Source organism: Neltuma alba, unplaced genomic scaffold (genome assembly GCF_004799145.2).
Source record: "Neltuma alba isolate B1F8T4 unplaced genomic scaffold, ASM479914v2 tig00010746_pilon, whole genome shotgun sequence".
Lineage (NCBI taxonomy): Eukaryota > Viridiplantae > Streptophyta > Magnoliopsida > Fabales > Fabaceae > Neltuma > Neltuma alba.
The window spans coordinates 961,996-982,768 of record NW_021635573.1 but is presented as its reverse complement, the minus strand read 5'-3'; the positions used below and the strand labels follow the sequence as shown (position 1 = coordinate 982,768).

Sequence of the window (20,773 nt, the reverse complement as noted above, 5' to 3'; positions counted from 1 at the left end):
ATCCTGAGAAAAGACATGATACCGGAGGCCAGGATTTGGTTGCATATTGTTACAAGAAACATTATGCCAACCACACATCTCAGTGAAGCCCCAAGGAATCTGGCACTCCTGATTTATCTACTTATGATCAAGGCAACAGTAGATATACCAAAATTGATCTTTGATGCTATCTGGGATGCCTGCAGAGCCCACAATACAAACCTCGTCATGCCTCACCTCATCTCAGATTTGCTATCGAAAGCAGGGGTAGAGTGGAAAGACAAAGACCGCAAGTTCAAACCTGTGTCACCATTCAACTACTCTAACCTGGTGCCTGAACGAGAACAACAACGGATCACTGAAGCCCTGTTTGCTGAACAATTCCCTGACGAGTATAGGAGGCAACAGGAAGCTCAAGCCAGTGCCAGTGTTGACCCTACCACTAGAAGCTTGGATCTCCTTCATGAGAAGTTGGACAGAGAGATACGTCACAGGAGACGTAGACAAAGGCGCATGGAGGAGTTATTAGTCTAGATTGCAAGGAACTTGGCCATTGATGTGCCGGATGTGGAGGATTCAAGCACTGAGGCAGAGTCACCGGAAGAGGAGCAGGAAGCTGGAACTTCTGGTGCTGGTATTGGCTCGGGCGATGATATGGCTGTCAATCCATATGAAGAGGGTGCTGAGGATCAGGGGGATGAGCATTCTGAAGAGGAGGAGGACTAGCTGGGGCCATTTCTGCTGCTGTTGTTGCTTGCTTTGCTGTTTTTTATTTATTTTTGTGTGTTTCTGAATTTTCTTGCATTTTGGTCTTTTTTGTGTGTTATTTGCTTCTATGATTCTGGCAAGGCTACTGATGGCCTATTGAATTGATTCTGACTGTTGACCAATATCTATCATTGCTGATTTTCACAGCATTAACTATTGCGAAATGATTGAACATGTGAATGGTTAACAGATCTTTTGATTGATTAATTTGTGGATGTCTTTAGTAATTAATGATTTCATAATGCTTATCTGATGATGATTTTTTTTTTGCCAACATTATCTGATGATGATACTATTGATAGTTGTGCATACTGATATACTTGTACAGGAAGCAAAGCGAAATTTTGACCTTTCATGCAGCGAATTTATTGTTTTTTTTCAATTCTGCCTGCATGCCTTGATCCTTACTTCCCATTGTTGACAGTGAGGACACAGTCAATTTTAAGTTTGGGGGTGAGGATTGAAATTTTTGGATAATAGGACAAAAGTTTTGTGGATAACAGAATTAAATTTGAAAATTTTGTGGATAACAGGGTTATATTTGAAAATTTTTGAAAGGTCATTTTGTTGAGAAAATTTTGAAACAGCTGAAACAGTAGAAATTTTGTCAGCTTAAATTTTTGCTCGGTTGATTTTATGAAATATAAGCTGAAGTGGCAAGTGGTAGTTGAGGATGTATGAATGGTCCAATGATTGAACAAAATGCTTGGTTACTATGCTTGATAAGAAGTTTTGAACTGCTTTTCGAGACTTGATTTATGAGGTTGAAACCTATGTTTCTTTAATTTTGGAGAAGCTAATGCACTAAAAGGGTCAAGACATTTCAAGGGGTTATGTTGAGGTTGAGTGGATAAGTTAGCCTATATACTCTTGTTTCAACTAAATTGTTTCATAACCTTCTTATGATTTCTCAAAGTTTATAGTTTGTTTTATATGAATTTGAAAAAGGATTAGGGCAGTTCTTAAATGCGTTTGAGCCTTTCAAGCTGACCTTATAGGTTTTATCCTTTGAACCCATGCTTTGAGCCTTAAAAAAAATATATATATATATATGTATGTATCAGTTTTGTTTCAAACCCTAACCTCTTCCTAACCCAAAACCAATTAAGAAAAACCAGGAAATCCCTAGCTTTGAGATAAATGGAAGTTGAAAGGATAAGGGGTTTGATGAAATGTGGAGATTTTGAAAGGTTGAAAAGGGTAGTCTAGTATTCTGACAAGTTAAAGTGTTAGGTGCTAAGTTGTTTTTACTTTGAAAAAAAAAAAAACAAACAAAAACAAACAAAAAAAAAAAAAGAAAAACAAAAACAAAAAAAAATTGTATACTTATCTATATACAAATAATTGTGGTACAAGTTTGGGAGAATGAAAGTGGTTGAAGTAAGTTCTGATTGTTGGATATCTATTTATCTCAAAGTATTTGTATGATCTACTTTCCCCTTTCTTTCTTAAACCATTACCTCTTGGCCACGTTATAAGCCGAAAAGTCCCTCTGATTTCAAATGTATATGGGGTGAGCTGTAAACAGAGAGAGAGAAGAAGTTAGGATTATGAAAGGATACGGTTGAAGGTTAGTATGTTGACTAAAGTCTCTCATTCCACTGAAACAGTATCTTAAGAGATGCTCATTGACTCTATACACACACTCACACTCCAAAATCATTGAAAGTTTGTTTTAAGTTCATGAAACTTGTTTCTTTGGGTGATTCAATAATTTCCTATCCTGTATAGTATCTTGAGCATTTAATGAGGATACAACTGTTCCTACAATCTTTAATGTGCAATTTTGTCACTTAGTTGCTGGTTTGTTGTTTTACTCGAGGACGAGCAAAAGTGTAAGTTTGGGGGTGTGATAACCTCTCAAAATTCCTACTGAATTAAGCTGATTTAACATTCTTTTATTGGGTTTATAAGTCAATTTTGCAGGAAACAAAGCCTGAGGAAAGTAAAGAATGGAGAAGGAGCTGAAAAGAAGTATCCGCCGCGGCCTTTGGAAGAATCCGCCGCGGCGGATAACACAGAGAGGGAAGACTGAGCCTCTGTGAAATCCGCTGCAGCGCCCTGCTGCATCCGCCGCGGCGCCCGAGCTACATTAGGAAGCAATCCATTCGGTGAAATCCGCCGCGGCCTAATATCACGTGCGCCGCGGTGCCTGAGTGAAAATCCATTCTGTAATAGGCGCCGCGGCGCCTGAAGCAATCGCCGCGGCGCCTGGCCCCTCGCAGCTGTGCGTTTTACTTCCTAACTTAAAAAATTAGGGCTTATAGAGTGAGAGAAGGGGTTTTTCAGGGAGAGTTCGACTTTTGAAGCAATTTTGGAGGGTGGCTCTGCTAGGGTTTGGAGTTTTGAAGGCTTGGAACTTTTGGGCTTGAAGCTAGAAGAGATTCAAAGCTTATATCTTAAATTTTCTGGGTTTCCTTCTTCTTCCCTTCTTGTTTCTACTATGACTACTAGATATTCCTATAGTTGTAGTTCTTTACTTGCCATGTATAGCTAAATCCGTTTTTCTAGGGTTATTTTGATCTATTGTATGGATTGAGATTTGGGTTTTGCTATCTCTTTAGTGTTAATGATAATATTCAGTTGTTTTTACTTTGAGCTTAATGCTTCCTTTTGTCTGGCCATCATTTGGATTGATTGGTTGATTAGTTTAACTTGAGAAAGTTAGACTAATTCGTGAACTTAGGTAAAAACATGCTAGTCCAGAAATTTATTTGAGTGAATAGATGGTTTGTCGATTGATCAGAGATGTATTTGTTGACCTAGCATAGACTAAATGGATTTTGGTTTTTAAAGAGAAACCTTTTCAAACAAAAGCAAGAGATTGCTGTGTTTTAATGGTGTTTGTAACATTTGGTTTTGACTTGAGAAAGTTTAATCAATTCTATAAACCCAGGCTAACTAAATTTATTGTGAAACACTATTTGAGAGGTAATTAATCCAGTTTCATGAAGTACTTTAGTGAAGAATAACCCTAGTCTATTAATTGTTTCAAGGTCGATTCGATTTTATACTGCTTTAAACCATTGTTTTCTTAACTTTCATTTCACAAACTCTTTTACAACAATTATTTCACTTAACCTAATCAAATACACAATTATGATTTTTCAACTCATCTAGCCTTAGTCTCTGAGGGAACGATACTTTTTATATTACTTGTGACCCGTCCACTTGCGGTCAAGTTATTTGGTGAACACCTATTAGCAACTTATTAATTTCACATAGACATCTTGTCATTCCTAATTACTCAACAACTTGTTAATTCCTATTATAAACTTGTTATTTCCTATAGGTGACTTGTCAAATACCAACATCTATTTTGTCATTTACAACAACATAAACACTTTAATGACTCTTTAATTCAATTTACACTCAAACAAATCATTTATCTTTATTTCTCAAACTATTGTTCTCATCTGCCAAATTGATCTTGTCATTCCTTTCCCACCCAAACATCATTCCCACAAGTTATTTAACAAAAAAACATATATATATTTCACAGCAAAACATTCTTCGTCACTCAATCACAATTGGGTCCTTCTACTTTCCCACCCTAAACTCCTTTCCTCTCCTCAATGAATCACACATACTCACAGCAACCAACCCAAACAAATTAACCATTAAACTTACCACAATCAATGGCCCAATGTAGCTGCTAACTCGAATAACCAAACACAGCCACCACCTATTGTGCGATGATGCCTCAACCTTTTCCTCTCCCTTCCATAATGCCCAGAAACCACTACTTCATTTGCCTCTCTCATAGCAAATATACACTTCTCTCAAGCAACACTCCTCTCGATGCTACTATTAGGGCAAAATGGCAGCAAGATCGTATACAAAAATGAAGAGAATGAAGGGAATACAGAAGAGAGTGGGAAGTCGTCGATAATGGAGCAATAGGGTCTTTTTTTCAAATTAATTAGAGTCATTTTCATCTTTTCAACCTCATTTGCTAATTGCAATTTAAGACCAAGTCCCCTAGGCAATTTAGCTTATTCAGGTGTCTATGTCACAATCTTGATAATTCAATGGTCTTTTAATACGATTTTCCCTAAATTAATTCTTTCAATTTTTATCAAATGTGATAGTTTGAAAGAAAATTTATAAATCTGAAAGGCAAAGTAAATTGAAATTTTACATTTAAAATTAAAGCAAACTCTTCAACTAATTCTTTCATAGCAAAGAGAGTTTTTAACATGGTAGTTGTACTATTCTATAATAAGAAACTTTTATCCTTGAGAACTAACTTCTTTCTATCTTGATAAACACTGAAAATGTAGACTTTGCATTCTCTGTAATAATGTTATAATACAATAACAAAGAGGGTGGTATAAATAAATAGTATATAGTACTCGTTTTATTCCTTTACACTTAAACTTTGTCCCTCTATTTTTTGCCCTTACAACACTATGGGCAAAAAATTTAGAGAACCCCAGCCCAAAAATCTTGTAGCTTCACTGTGATTAGCCAAACCACTTTTGGGCACATGCAAGTAAATTATGTACTCTGACCAAAAGAAGCAAATGAGTTCATCTAATTCAATTCATTGAAAGAAACTGCAAATAGACAAAAAAAATTTGACTACTGATATGATTTTATAAAAATATATTATCTCATTGGCTATCTCAGCATCAACAATAACTATCCATCTATACAAGAAAGCAAAAATCATATAGGCAAAACAGTCTTCAAATCCTTATGCATTGTCCTAATCACAGTGGAGACCTGCTCAGTCTGATCCTCATTGGAACATGCTGCTAGGAGTACCCTAGCAGTGCCTGCATCTGGGTAACTGATAAATCCTGATTTTAATATATTGTTTGATATCTTTTTAGAGATATTTATCAATTAAAGTGGGATAAATTGCATTGATTGTAGATATTTTGAATCAAATATTGATTGCATGAAATTAGAGATTTAATAGGAGATTTTATCATATTTTTATCTCTTTTTAAATAATTGATTTTGGATTTGGTGATAATATCTCAATTTATCTTTTGCAGGCCTTAAAAAAAATAAGGAAATAAAGATAATGAGAAAACTGAAGAAGGAAATAAAAAAAATACAAAAAAAGGAAAATTGGAGACACAGCTTGGATGGCATCAGATTATGATATTATCTGTATTTTTATGGATTCAAAAAGAGGATACAGAAATTATCCACACGCCTATCCTTCAGATTTGATTTGGATATATATTATATCTCCTCCTTCACACAGGTATCACGGCCGCACCCCTGTTCCATTCCTATATATACCACCGTACAGACACCTCACACTACCACACCTCACTCACAAGCCTTCAGATTCTCTCACGCATACGCTACCTTCGTACGTCGCCACGCCAAATCCCTTTTCCACCAGCTTTTGTCTTTTCCCTTTCGGCCATATCCACACCCTCATACCGCCAAGACCTTTCAATTCCATTCACACGCACAGCCACACGCAAGACCCAAGCCGCCAACATCAATCCACGTGGAGACGCCATACATGCACACCGCCGATCTCATCTCCAATTTCCATCTCCTTCTTTTCGGCCATACCAGTGCTTCCTTTTATCTCTTTGCTATCAATCGTCACATTCATTCTTCCCCCGTAGCCTTCATGGATTCTCATTGCTTCAAATATATTGTGGATTCTTCTAGAGCTATGAGAGGCTAATCCCACCGTGCTTCTTGAAGATGGAGGAGTAGCTTGAGCTTGGAACTTCAACTAGGGGAGTATTTAGTTTTCCAATTAATTTTCTCTTGGACTTCATTAGATTTTTCCTGTGTTAGGAATATTTCATTTGATTTGGAGACTGAGATTATGCGTTATAATTTCTGTTAATTGGATTTTTGCAGTTTAATTTGAGTTATATTACTTGGGGTTTGAATTTATATATACTTCATTTGCATTCATTAAAATTATCTTATCTGGCGCGTTGTTAGATTTTATGATTGAGATGTATTGCAATTTGAGTGTCTCCGTGAGTATTCTTTGAGAGGGAAACAAGTTTTATTAACTCAATTTAAATTGCACATCAAGTGGTTTTTAAAAGTGGCTAAATAACTTGATTACTATCTAGCGTTTAGGGTAGTTAAGTGTTGAGTTTACTTGACCCAAACCGTGTTTGGGGTTGTTTTTCTTAACTTGGTGAATTATTTTACTCCCATATCTTTTATTAAGCAAGGATAGCTACATTCCGTTTTCAAGAAGCATTCTCATTACTGATTTTCTAAAATTCAAATTTGCATTTTTCATCCTTTCTTTATTAAAAATACCCAAAAAAAAATAGTTTAGATTTATTTCTTATTTTCATAATTAGTTTTATTAATTGAAAAATCCTTTTTCAACCCCCCTTTTTATTCTTTGTCACTTAATTAACTTAGGAATTAATAAAAGGCTCCTCAAGAGACACGACCCGAGTTGTGCTTTACTACATAATTTGGTTTTATTTTTTATTTAACCCAAGACGACTAAAAAGGTTCAAATTAGTAACAACCAGAATCAACCATTTCTTTAAATATTTCTAAGCACCTACCGTAAAGTTTCTTTCTAGAATAAGCTCCAATCCGAGATGTCCAAGTCACCACGTCGGGTTTTAAATCCTTTCCAGGAAGAGACTGGAACAGCTCTTCCATTTTCTCGATGAAACCGGCTCGTCCATACATGTTTATTAAGATGTTGTATGTGCTGATATCATTCACATGTGATCTTTTCTCCATTACTGATAGTACTTCCTCCATCTTCTCAAATTGGCCTAGCCTTCCATACAAGTTTAGCATACTGTTGAGAACATAAGTATCTAGTTTCAGGCTAGATTTATGCATTTGGCTAAGAATGTCCTCGCATTTACCCACATTGCCTGTCTTGGAACAAGCAGACAAGAGAACCATATGGGACTTCATTGTTAGTGTCATTCTTACTTTCTTCATCTCTTCAAAGGTCGCTCCTGCTTCTACATTTCATAAAAGGATACATTTAGAAGTAGAATTATAAAATCATTTTCTAAGGAGAATTAGTTTATGGCAATACATCAAAGTTTGTTGCTCCAGTTCTTCCCAATCAAATTCAGTCCAATTTAGGCAAAACATGGGCAAAGTCTCTATTTTGAAATTAGTAAAAGAAAAAACAAAAAAGAAATGAATCGATTCTGTGACATGTTATGGAAGTTTGATAAATAAAATACAACTTGATAATTCCACAGTTACAACAAACCATATACCACTTAAATGTTCCACTATTAATGATCCCTTTATGTAACCGTGCAAAATTGGGAAGGTTAATATGAAACTTATGAGACTTATTTTAAAGTTCAGTGGCTGTTTACAAGTGACCCAGAGTTTAAAGGCTTTTTCTTCAATTTTCCCATTTGTAATTCCTCCATTTCAGATTCATAATTCTTTAATCAGAATGCAGAGCTTGCCACAATGTACAAGATAGTTAATAGTCCAGTTATATAAACAAAATCAGTTGATAAATTTACCCTTTTAAAGACCTGCTCTCCCATAGGCATCTACTAAGATATTACATGAAGCTCAATCTGGTTCACATCCCATGTGCTGCATTAATGGAAAAATTTCTGCAGCCCCATATGGATAACCTGCACGACTGTTGCAATACGTCAGGATTTTTTTTTCTAGACGTTGAAGCATAATATTCTATAGCATAAATTACAATAATTATAACTTCTATTGTGAAATACATGGTGCATCCCATTGAAAACAAATTCATGATCTTCTCATGTGATTTAGTTATTTTCTAGCCCTTTACACTGAAGTAATTTAAGTTGTTCTTGGACTCATGCATACTGAAACTTTTTTAAATCAATCAAGCATTATTTCAAATTAGCATGTAGTTGCCTATCCGTTTTAAAAATCTGTGTGATTCTATTTTTTTAAAATGAATTCTGTTACCCTATCCATATCTTGTATAAGGGATAACTTCAGTAAAGAAAGGATTAATAATTGCACCAATTTTTACAAGGCACAGGTGTTCACTTTATCAAAGTTAGTAATTGTTATTACTAACAATGAAATAAAATAAAATATACTGGACAGTACTCGTGAATAGAATACCAGTGATAAAGAAAATCCCTCCAATTATTTGAGATACTGGAATCTTATACCAACATTTCCCTAGTTATTTGAGATTCAGGCAGTAGGTTCCAAGCTTCTGTCCATGAATTCTAAAGTTATGATTACTAACTTAATTCATTTATACATCTTCAACAAATTTAGAGAAAATGAATTTATATGGATTAAATTTTAATAAGAATGCATCCAAAAGAACACATTGCATATCAACCTGTAAGCTTCCATAAGGGCATTATAAGCATATACGTCTGGTTCAAGCCCAGCTTCTTGCATTTGTTTGAATATTTCTTCTGCCTTCTCACACAGTCCCTCTCTTGCAAATGCATTCACCATGGCCGTGTACGTGCAAATATTTCGTTTACAATTGATATTCTTCATTTCATAAAACAATTTTAAGGCCATGGAAGATCTACTTGCCTGTACAAAATTCAAATCTCAAAGCATAAATAATTAGATGAAAATAATATTAATTGGACATGTAGACAAAGTGATAAACATTGTTGACACAGCACCATCAAGCAAAACACATTTACACATGTATCTGTAACTGCAGTTTAAGCTGAATCAGAAAATTAGTATTTTGCCCTAAAAAAACAGGGACATGTGTGCACACACAAGTTATAAATGGACAAGACAACCAGAAGTACCAAGCATTGTTTTTATGTTGCAGATCTCCCATCATCTCAACATCATGTTTGACTTAAGCTTTAGGTAACTTTATTTTGTTTCAAATGTCAGGCCGGCCTGAACCAACTAGATGCTATAGGACATATTCCAAACGGCCATGGCCTAATTAAAACTGCTAATCAAGGGCACAAACATAACAGACTCAATTTTTGCCAATTGTATCAATTTGTTAGAGGTTAGGTGTGAGAAAAGCTGGACAAAGTTGTTTTTGGGAGAATCAAACAACAAAATCAGCACTGACACCCCTGCAATTTACTCATGGACCATAAATCCATATGAATGTAAGCTATAAATATTTTCATAGGCCATCAGATCAATTGGAAAGCTTATTGCCGGATGTTCATGACAATGACCATTTAAAAGAATTAACAATATTCAGATGAACCTAACTACCTTACCTTTCTATATAAGTTTACCATCATGGTATATGTTTTAGTAGTTGGCTTGCAGCTATCCCTCCTCATCCTCTGGAAAATCTCTTCAGCTTTTTGGGGATTTTGGCCTTTCATTAGCCCATCAATATATGCATTGAATACAATTGCACCTGGGTTTTTTAGTCCAAAAAATAATTAGCTAACATCAAAGATTAAATGTATGCACATAAATATCTAATGTTACATATGGATGTGTATCAAAAGTTCTCTTAACATATATAGTCATCTGCTGTAAAGTGAACTTAGAACACACTGAGTCTAACTGTGAAAGCTTGCTATACATGGAGTATGAAAATAATACTGAGGTTTTTCTGTTCTACATGAAACTTCCCCCCAATACATTGTATTTCTTTCCTAGTGTCTAAAACCTTAAAAATGGAAGCTCATCAAGCTTCTAAATAAGTTAAAAATAGAGTAAGTTTACAAAGGAAGAACAAATACAAAATTGTCGCTGTTCTTATAGTGGTAAACAAGAAGGAATAGTCTACACCAACAGATGGTTCTATAACTTTCCTAATCCCTAGTCAACCAATTTAACTCATGCATGAACTCAGAGGGAATTAGAAGAAAGGAATATGGCATATTTCACGGAAATCAAAAGATTGACATTGAACAACCAACTAGCATACTTAACTTCTATGATATTTAAGTGTAACTTGATCATCACTTTATCATACCAGCTTCACCTAGAATATCAAATGACCATTTAAATTCACAAGCTGAAGTTGTTATTGAGTGAAAGACTATGAATAGTTTAATTATAATCTCTAACCACTCTCACTCAAGAGTCCATTGGGCATGAAATGCCATCAAAGCACTAACCCACCAACATTGTGCTGAAATTTCATTTAATTATGAAGAGTAGATAGGAAAAGATTGAACTCTAGACCACTTGGTCAAAGAGACTCTAATACCATGTTAAATACTAATTCAGCAAAAAGCTTAAGTTGTCAGGCAATTACTTCTAATGAATCTCATTCAATATATGTGGGGAATCAGCGGATTTATAAGGTTCATACTTGAAGGAAGGCCATAGTTTCACATTTCAGCAAAGATAGCTTCAGCTTTGCCAGACAAACCAGATATGCAATAGGCCTTTATGAGAAGAGCATAGGTATCTTCGGTAGGACTGCAGTGTGCCTCAAGAAGTTTCAAGTAAGTGGTCCTTATATTGCAACTTTTGCCCAAACGCATCAATGAGTAAATTGTAGCATATGACATCAGGCTTAAAGGAGCTCCTATAAAGTATCCATTGATATAACTACATAGAAGGTTGTGCTATGCCCAATAAAATGTAAATGGCAAGCCAAATAGAAATATCTCAAGATAGTTGAGATAGAGCCTAAGGTAGGACTATTTAACTGCAGTATGCTGAAAGGAGAAAAAGAAATTTCAGTGCGAGGGTATCTTCATATTCACTTATTTGGTAGTACTAGTATAACTTTTTTTGTGATTCAGTTATACATCTTTTCCTAGACAACTTCTTGTGATTGAAAGTTCTTAAGTTGCCACGTTTATCAATATAGAAGCTGTCTTGCTTGTACTTCTTCAAGGGGCCACCATTCGAATCATTTGCCTTCAATTCAAAATCACCAATGCAATTCCTTGGTCCTATAAATATATTATTCGAAGTGCCCGCATAATTTGGCTTGCAAAATAGCATAAAGCAATTTCAGTTTCAAAATGCCATGGCAGGTGTGTCATGTTCAAGCATTTACAAATACACTAGCAATCACTACTACAAAAAGCGGTAGCATATATATATTTTGATTCGTAGTGTTCTCCAAATGCTATCTAATCCAGTACTACCAGTAGCCCATTAGGTAGTGGTAGTGCTTAAAAAAGCACTACAAGAGGAAGTGTTACTGCTTGAATTTCTTTTTTATTCAAAAAATAGACAAGACGTAGTGCTTATGTCTATAAACGCCACTGTTTGCGTACCATCAGGTAGAGTTTGTAAGGAAAAAGCACTACCGGATGTCCAAAAAATTTTTTTTAAAAAGAATGATGCATCAGGTATCACTTATACATCACAAGCACTACTTGATGCTTTATTCTTTTTTTATTTTTTAACATCATGTTGTACTCATGAGGAATAAGTGCTACCTGATGTTTATGAGAAAAAATAATTTCATTTTCTAGGCTCTTATTTATCATCAGTTTTCACATAAATTCTAATACATCTCATAATAAATTATAAGTTTTCATACATGTCTTTTGAAGTTTCAATAAAGACAGGTTCTTTGGGCAATTGCAGAGTTGATTTGATTTATTCATGGTGTCAATTTGTGTTGGTCAAAAGGATACAGATAGATTCTTTTGTACACAGATAGTACTAAAGCCCTCTCCCTTTTTGGCAGAGGCAGTGAGGCAAGTCACCCTTTCAAGGACATTATTAATGAAGCTAGGCATTTGTGTCACAAAAATTGGTCCACTGTTCCATCTCATTTATTGAGAAAGTCTCTATCAACTGCAGATCACTTAGCGAAATTCTCCCATTTTTTGGAGGGTAACTTTTTATCCTAAATCAACTACCTCCCGATTTAGAGGCCTGGAGGTTGATAGAGGAAACTAGGATTCTTTTCTTTCATCTAGCTTGTTTTGTTGTTTTCAATACTATTAAAAAAATTTATTATAAATACATGACAGGATATTTACAAAAGCTATGAAAAAAAAAGGAAAAATTGTCTAAACAATCTTGATAATCAGAGGAAATAATAACAACAGAGGGAAGGTTTTATTGCTCCAGATGCAACCAATGCAGGTTACATAGCTTAACTAAAGAAGAAAAGATAAACTAATAATAATCCAACAAAAACATATGTATAACCCAAACATAATACGCCCAATTCCATAACCTCAATAAGAACATGGAAATACGGTTTCTTGTTATTACTGATGAAATACATTTTGGGATGGACATGCTATCATTCTTTCTTATTTCTAGTGATACCACTAAGCTGTCTATATCTGCTTCTTCAAAGGACTCTCTCTCTGTGTAGGGAGAAGCATATTTACATGGAGACATGTTTGCTTTAGATGGAAATGAAACATAAAAAAGGATCACACAACACAAACACAATTCTCAATAATGTACGCATACGATCAAACTCTTCATCACAACAACAATACCCCAACTCACCTCTCCCTGAACCCAATAAAGAAAATACAGGAATAATTACAAACAATATATAAATTATTTTAGAGAAAAGTCAAACATTAATCAGATTGTTTTGTTGTATCTCTATCAATATATTCCTTTGCTGAAGTTCCTTTCCCAATCCAATGAGTATCTTAACTTTTTCAGTTTTAATAACTTCAAAAGAACAAAGAACACATGAACATTTTTCTAGGACCTACTAAAACCTATATATGATCTATTTCACGTCCAAATACATGCCTTGACCAGGACAAGTGAAGAAGCAGACACTACCAAAGTGTTCATATAATTACTAGCTATGAGGTTATAAAATTTGAGATCACATTCAGCGTCCTTATCTGAAAACTAAACCAATTGCTATTTATTTAGTTTCTCCTCCAAATAATATTGGTCCAGATAATTACTTGATTCTTCCTGGAAGGCTTACTGACAGTATCTTTTAGATAATACTGTTTGGAGCTCTGAAATAGTAGGTCGAAGTGATTAATTTTGCATAATTCCTCATAACTTGAATCTCTCTGCATACTGCTATTTCAGTTTCAATAATATACACAATTCATTTAAGAAAAATTGCTAGTTCTGTCACAGCTTGAAAGGGTCCTTCTTAATTCCAATAAATATGGAGGCATAGTTTTATATTCAAATGTATTTGAGCATTTTGAAAATAGTCTTATACTCAGAATAGGCAATGAGTTCAAAGAAATAATTTTGAAAAGAAAACAAATCCTAACTGCAAATGTGTTAGATCTTGAGAGTTAGGACAGAAAGAAAGGGGAAGAGAAGAGAAAAGAAAGAGAGAGAGCCTAAAATGAGAATATGAAATTCTAGGAGGATGGGAAGTTTAAGGCAAATTGAATAATATTTTCCATTCATCCCCCCTTTTGGCTGAATACATGTATGATATTTATAGTATGGTATTTAAACTGAAAATAACTACCTTATCCTATCCATATAAAACCAACAATGATGTAACCAACGCTAGACCCTTGTAACAGTTAATACAAGACACATAATAAAATATAGAACACATAAAACATAATAATTCACTGAACAATAAACTAGTAAAGGCCCCTGGTTCCTATCAAAATGCTATTGAATCTCTAAAAGGGGCAAGGCTAAGGCAGCGTACAATGGTATGATTCAGCATAATCACTACCTATATGCGAATAATTTCAAGGATCTTTTAAAAAACTTTCTGGTTAGAGCTAGTAAGTCAAAATCCATTACTCATCAATTCTATAACTTCAATATATAAAGGACATTTCCCTTTTGGCTCTCGATTTCTCAGTAAAAATGGAAAATAGTACAGAAAGTATTATTATGCCACAATAAAGCAACTTAAATCTCTCTAAAGATAATTCAAGTTGCCACCATTAATCATCAGTTGCATAAGATAAACTCAAAATGCCCTAGCATTCACAAATCTTTGAAGATTAATAAATTGAGACTAATATTGCAATGTCTTGAAGTCTCAATCCCCCTTCTTAGGACTCGGACAATCTAACTTCTATGACAGAAGAAAGAGAAAGACATGAAACTAGAGCTATTCATGATCATGATGATAATTACAGTTTTAGACTTAGCAATAAATCCTTGTAAAACTCAGGATCTAGATTCTTGAGTTGAAGTAGGGAGATCACAGAAAAAGCACGACACGGAATTTGAAACCCGCGAGATAATTTAAAGAAAAAGACGTAGAAGCATAATAGGACTTTGCAAGGGATATGCTTGATAGAACCATAACAAGAATAATTACTGATTTGTTAATTAGTTTCCTAACCAAGTAGCCTCAGCTACTAACTTAGTTAAGAACTAATTAACAAATCACCTAAAGTTAATCCTGGAAGTTTCATCAACCCCCGGCATGGTTCAAAGAAGACGTCAAGAAAGGATGAAGCCAAATCCTCAAACATAGAAGCAAACTCGAGCATAATCAAGAGGCTTCCTTTTTAAAAGGAGAAGTATGAAAAATTATATCTAGCACAGAGAAAGCAAGTCACAGTAATCACTTATCAGTTTGACTTCGAAGTAAGGACGAAGAAGCAAGTTACAGTTATCACCATTTTCCCATTCCAGTAATAAATGTAAACAGAATGATAATCTTGCAATGGAAGCTTGGGAAAGGAGGTGATGAACCTGGAAGGGAAGCTTGGAGAGGGATGCGACAAAGAAAGACGCAGACATTATGTTTACGAGATGTGACAGAGATAGGATAGCAATCTACACCGTGAGGGAATGGGAACCACATCCTCTCACCTCAGCGTCCTAAAATCCCATCCGTCCAGATGATCCAAGAGGTCACATTGCACCAGCTATTTAACATGAATCAACGCTCACAACGTCGTCTTTTGCTCTTCTGACTGCGAATATTCTTCGACCTTCAGCTTCTGGTTGTTCTTCCTTGATCTCCCACCTCTATTTCTCACCATTTAACATCCTCCTCCTCGTTATAAGTGCTCACTCATTAAGATAGTTGCATATGTAGATGAAAATAAAGACAAACACCTAAGGCTTGTTACCAAATTTTACACACACACACACACACTTCATGTTGTTTTTCACAGTGCTTGTATTACTAACAAAAGTTGTGTACTGAATCATGATTTTTCTTTCTTCATAGCTTCGAGTTCAGCATTATGGCTATCCTCTTCTTCTTCTTCTTCTGTGCCAATTCGTTAGGTTTCAACGCAAAATAGGTTTATAAATCACTCGAATCAGGACATGATTCAGAATTGGTTGGATTGGCAGATAATTCAACCGATGCTTTGATACTACAAGTACTGCTGCTTTTCCATGATACAACAAAATGAATCAAACTCTCTTTAACAAAATATGAAACAAAATCATGGATGGCAGACAAATTTGCCATGTTAAACGTTGGCAAGCGAGTCCAACCACTCAGAATAAGTGTGATCCGAGGTGTTTAAACCTGGTGAATGAATTAAAGATTAGTAAATATCCAAGTGCCTCTGTAATTTTGCAGCATGGTACCATCTCATAGCAGAAACTGGTTATACGAAGAACAGGCGACGATCAGCTGATATTTTGAAGCAATGCCAGGTCCTCATCAAGGCCGTTGTTGCTTCCCTTAATCCTGTTGACCACGAGAGGATGCGTACTTGGTTCACCCGCCGACCCTCTATACCTCACTTTCAACTTTCAAGATCTCCTGCTAATTACATGATTCAAGTTGTTTATTTGAGTTTTTTGATGCTTGCTTCTCCCCCCCCAACAAAAAAAAAAAAACAAATTCAATGCTTGTTTTGGTTATCCTCATTAGATTGTTCCAAGATATGACGTGACTAGTGTGGTGGTGAAACAGGGAAGTGAAATAACTAACTTTTAAGGTTGGAGTTGACTGAAGTTCTTGAGGGACTTTTGAGTTGACTTGCCCATTAAGACGAAGCACAATTTTAAGGATTTTATGATGCAAGATGCAAAAGGGAAAAAGGAGGGAAGAAAGAAATGGATTTGGATTCTCTCCACTTCTTCTCCCATCCTCTTCCCTTCCATTATCTTTTTTGGCTCTTCACAATCATTAGATCAAAGCTTCAATGGTCCAGATATAATATTTTACAACATTTTATAAAAATAAATATAATTATAAAAATAGATAAATAAATTTAAACTGTTAAAATCTAATTTGAACAGCTCATATCTACAGGCTATTATTACAGAGCAAATTTTTTCTACTTTTTTTTTTATTATAGTTGTTAACTGTTTAAACCAGACTTTAATAGTTTAAATTTATTTATTTATTTTTTAATAATATTATTTTTATAAGATGTTAAATCTGGAACATTGGAATTTTGATCCAATGGTCATGAAGGGAAAAAGAGGATAGGGGAGAGGAAGAGGATGGGAGAAGAAGTGGAGAGACTCCAAATCCAAAAGGAATGTTAGAGAAAACTTAATAATTCATCAATCAATTATTAATCAATTTAAATTAATCAATCAAATCATCAAATCAAATCAAATTTATGCTTGAAATCTTGTGAAATCTGATTCAATTAAAAACATATTTGTTATGGTCTACATAATAATCACTTTTGATGTCACTAATTTTTTTTTTTGGCCAATAAAGCACTAATTATACTCTTCAAATAATAAGACTTATTTAACTAATTTGATTAAATTAAAAGAATTAGATAAGTTAGTTAGTTATAAGAAATATAATATGTTTTTTTCTAAAATATCATAATCATTTTTCTTAATACCATACCTTCCTCTCCTACTTGATTATGGTTGAGGAAGTATTAATATGGGCAATTTAGGTAAAATTGATAAATATGAGAACTAGATTTTGAATTTAGAATCAAAATCAACTCAACAATCAGCTTCTATATTAAGGACCGAAGTAGTATATTATTAATGATTATTCTTTATTTCTTTTATTTATATGCCACAATGACCATTTCCCATTTATTATCAATTAATTACGCATTGTTAATGATTATTTCCTTTTTTCCATTTCTTTATCTCTTTCAGCTCTCCCTTATATGGAGACTAGGGGTGTTCACCGTGCCCGGTAGCCCGGTATGCCCGCCAGAGCCCGAAGAAAAAAAGCCTAGCCCAGCCCAAAAAATGCAGCCCGAAAGAAAAAAAAATGCTTCTAGGCAAGGCTGATCATGGACAGGGCCGGGTCGCAGGCAGGGTGCCCTGCCCTGCCCGTTTGGCCCTGCCCGGAGTATATGTAATAATATATTATAATAACATATAATATATTAATATAATATTTTAATTTTCCATTTTTCCCTCTTTTCCCCATTCGGTTTCCCTCTCCCTCTCTGATTCATTTTGATTTCAAATCTCCAAATCGTGCGCCCTGGCTGAGCTCCTCCCTCAGCCCAAATCGTCCGTTGTCGCCTCGTCGGTAGCCTCCTGTTCCAAGGCTCCAGCTTGGTTCAAGATTTCCACGGTTATTTCAGATCTCCAAATCAGATTTGTACCCTGGCTAAGCTCCTCCCTCCTCTCGCAAGCTTCTGCTCAGTGCTCACCGGTCACCGTCGGTCTGTCGTCGCCTCGTCGGTAGCCTCCAGTTCGAAGCTCCAGCTCGGTTCAAGACTTCCACGGTTCCACTTAAGCTCGGCTCGCCGAGACCCTCAGACGCCGACCGATTCCAACTTCCAGGCTCAACTCACCGAGCAGTGACACCACCTTTGTCTTCGCATTTTCTCAACCTCAACTCACCAAGCCGCCGACCAGTTCCAAGCTCAACTCGCCGAACACCAGCAACGACCAGTCGACCACCTCTGTCTTCGCAAGTCGCCATGAGTGCTCACCGTCGGTCTCTTCCAGGCTCCATCTTCCTCTATCGACTCAGCTTTGATATTCAGCCAGTGAGTTTATTTTCAAGGCCGTCGCATATCAATTTTCTGTTTGGCTGGAGAATTATTCTGTTTCTACGTTCTAACTTTACTCTTCTCCTCTGTATTTTTCATCAAATGGGATCAATTCAGTATCATTTATGTGGGAATTATAATTGCTTGCTGATCATTTATTTGGGAATTATAATTGCTTGCTGAGCATTTATCTGGGAATTATATTTGTTTCTACTTTCTGTTTCTACGGTCCCTCCCGGCTCCCATATCGATTTTATGTTTGCTGAACATTTATCTGGGAATTAAAAAATATGTTGTGTGTGTATCCTGAAGATGTATGGATCGAGGTAGCTTGAAGTAGGTCTAAAAATTGGCAAAGAAATTACTTTAAAGATGCCAGTGCCATGTTGGGAATTCATCACAGGTCTACCCCAGAAAATTAATTAATACATTGATACATGCCTGAAAGCATAAGTAATTAATTATATCCGATTTCAGTAACTAAGTAATTATAATGAAGTAGCAGCAATTTCAATTTTATCATGGACTTGTTAGAGTTTTCTTGCCCTTACCTTTTCCTCTGTCAATTGGAAACTGATAACAAATCAATAATTTGAAGAACTTCATATATGTTGTGTTGTCAAGTTCACTTGCTCCATGTGATGTAGGATTCCAATTGTGTATTATATAATTTTGCAGCTTTAATGGCAGAAGAAGCTTCTATTACATCATCATCATCCCAACCATCTCAGCCAGTTGGTGGAATGTCTCAAAGTGCTTCAACCCCTTTTCAAGCACCAACTCTTCCAAGACCTAATGAAATACCAAATCCTAATAGACCCAGTGAAGCTCCTACCCCTAACCCAACTCTTCCTATTCAATCATCTAATCCTGTGCTTACTTCTTCTACTCCCACTCCCACACAAACAGATTCTATGAGACAAGAAACAAATGTTGAAGGAAGGGGTACAAAGAGAAAGGAAAGAGAAACTAAGCACACATCAGAGGTGTGGGAGTACTTTGTGAGATTGCCAATAGAAGAAACTAATGGAGTGCACTTAGCAGCTTGCAAGTATTGTCATGCTACTTATAAAGCTGATCCAAGCCGCCATGGGACAAATTCTTTACTAAGGCATATCCCAAAGTGTTCAAAAAATCCACACAAGGCCACTACAAATAAAAAACAATCTATGTTAACTCTTTTGTCGGGTCGGACAACTGGGCAAGGAAAATCCTTAGTTTCACATGTGTATGATGAGAAGCGATGTAGAAGAGCTTTGGTTGAATTTATTATTGGTGATGAGCAACCATTCAGAATTGTGGAGAAGCCTGCATTTAGAAAATTGTTAAATGAGTTTGAACCTCGCTTTCCAATTCCTTCAAGAACAATAATTAGAAGAGATGTGTGGCAATTATACCTTGGAGAAGTTAAAATATTGAAGAAATTCCTGAAGCAAAGTGCAAAACGTGTTTGTCTCACCACAGATTGCTAAACATCAAATCAGAATTTTAACTACCTATGTTTGACAACACATTTTATTGATGATGAATGGAAGCTGCACAAAAGGATTCTAAATTTTGTCATGATTGAAAATCATAGAGGTGATACTATAGGGAGGACCATTGAGCAATGCTTGCCGGATTGGGAGATTGAGAAAGTGTTCACTATAACTATGGATAATGCCTCATCTAATGACTCAGCTTTGGGATATCTGAAAAGGCGTTTGAGGAGCTGGAAGGGCTTACTTTGTGATGGTGATTATCTACACCTAAGGTGTTGTGCACACGTCCTAAATTTGGTGGTCAATGAAGGTATTAAAGAAATGAAGGACAGCTTTGAAGCCATTCAAAATGCTGTGAGATATGTTCATTCTTCTCCTTCACGCTTTCTAAGATTCAAAACTTGGGCTGAAGCTGAAAAAATAGATACCAAGAGCCTTGTTTGCCTTGATGTAGCCACTCAATGGAATTCAACGTACTTAATGTTAGAAGCTGCAATGAAATTTCAAAAAGTATTTGAGCGAATGCGTGATGAAGATGATGACTATATTTCATACTTTAGCTCAAGCACTTCAAGCTCTAGGCGTGATGCTTCTAGTTCTGCTAGACGGCAGCGTGATGATAACTTTTCTAGTCCTATTATTGATGATTGGAATAATGCTCGAATCTTCATCAAGTTCTTAAAGGTCTTTTATGACATTACATTGAAATTTTCAAGCTCCCTTTCTGTATCATCAAATGAATGCTTCCACCAGATTGCCCGTGTTCAAAAAATGCTACAAAAGAATATCATGAATAATACTAATAACTTGTTGAGAGAAATGAGCACTAGCATGCAGGTGAAG

The 20,773-nt window shown here is 35.5% G+C and overlaps 1 pseudogene; it reads right to left on the bottom strand.

The window, feature by feature from the left end:
- Positions 1-7,221: 7,221 nt before the first annotated feature.
- Positions 7,222-18,379, bottom strand: LOC114758754 (pentatricopeptide repeat-containing protein At2g35130-like; annotated as a pseudogene).
- Positions 18,380-20,773: the final 2,394 nt, after the last annotated feature.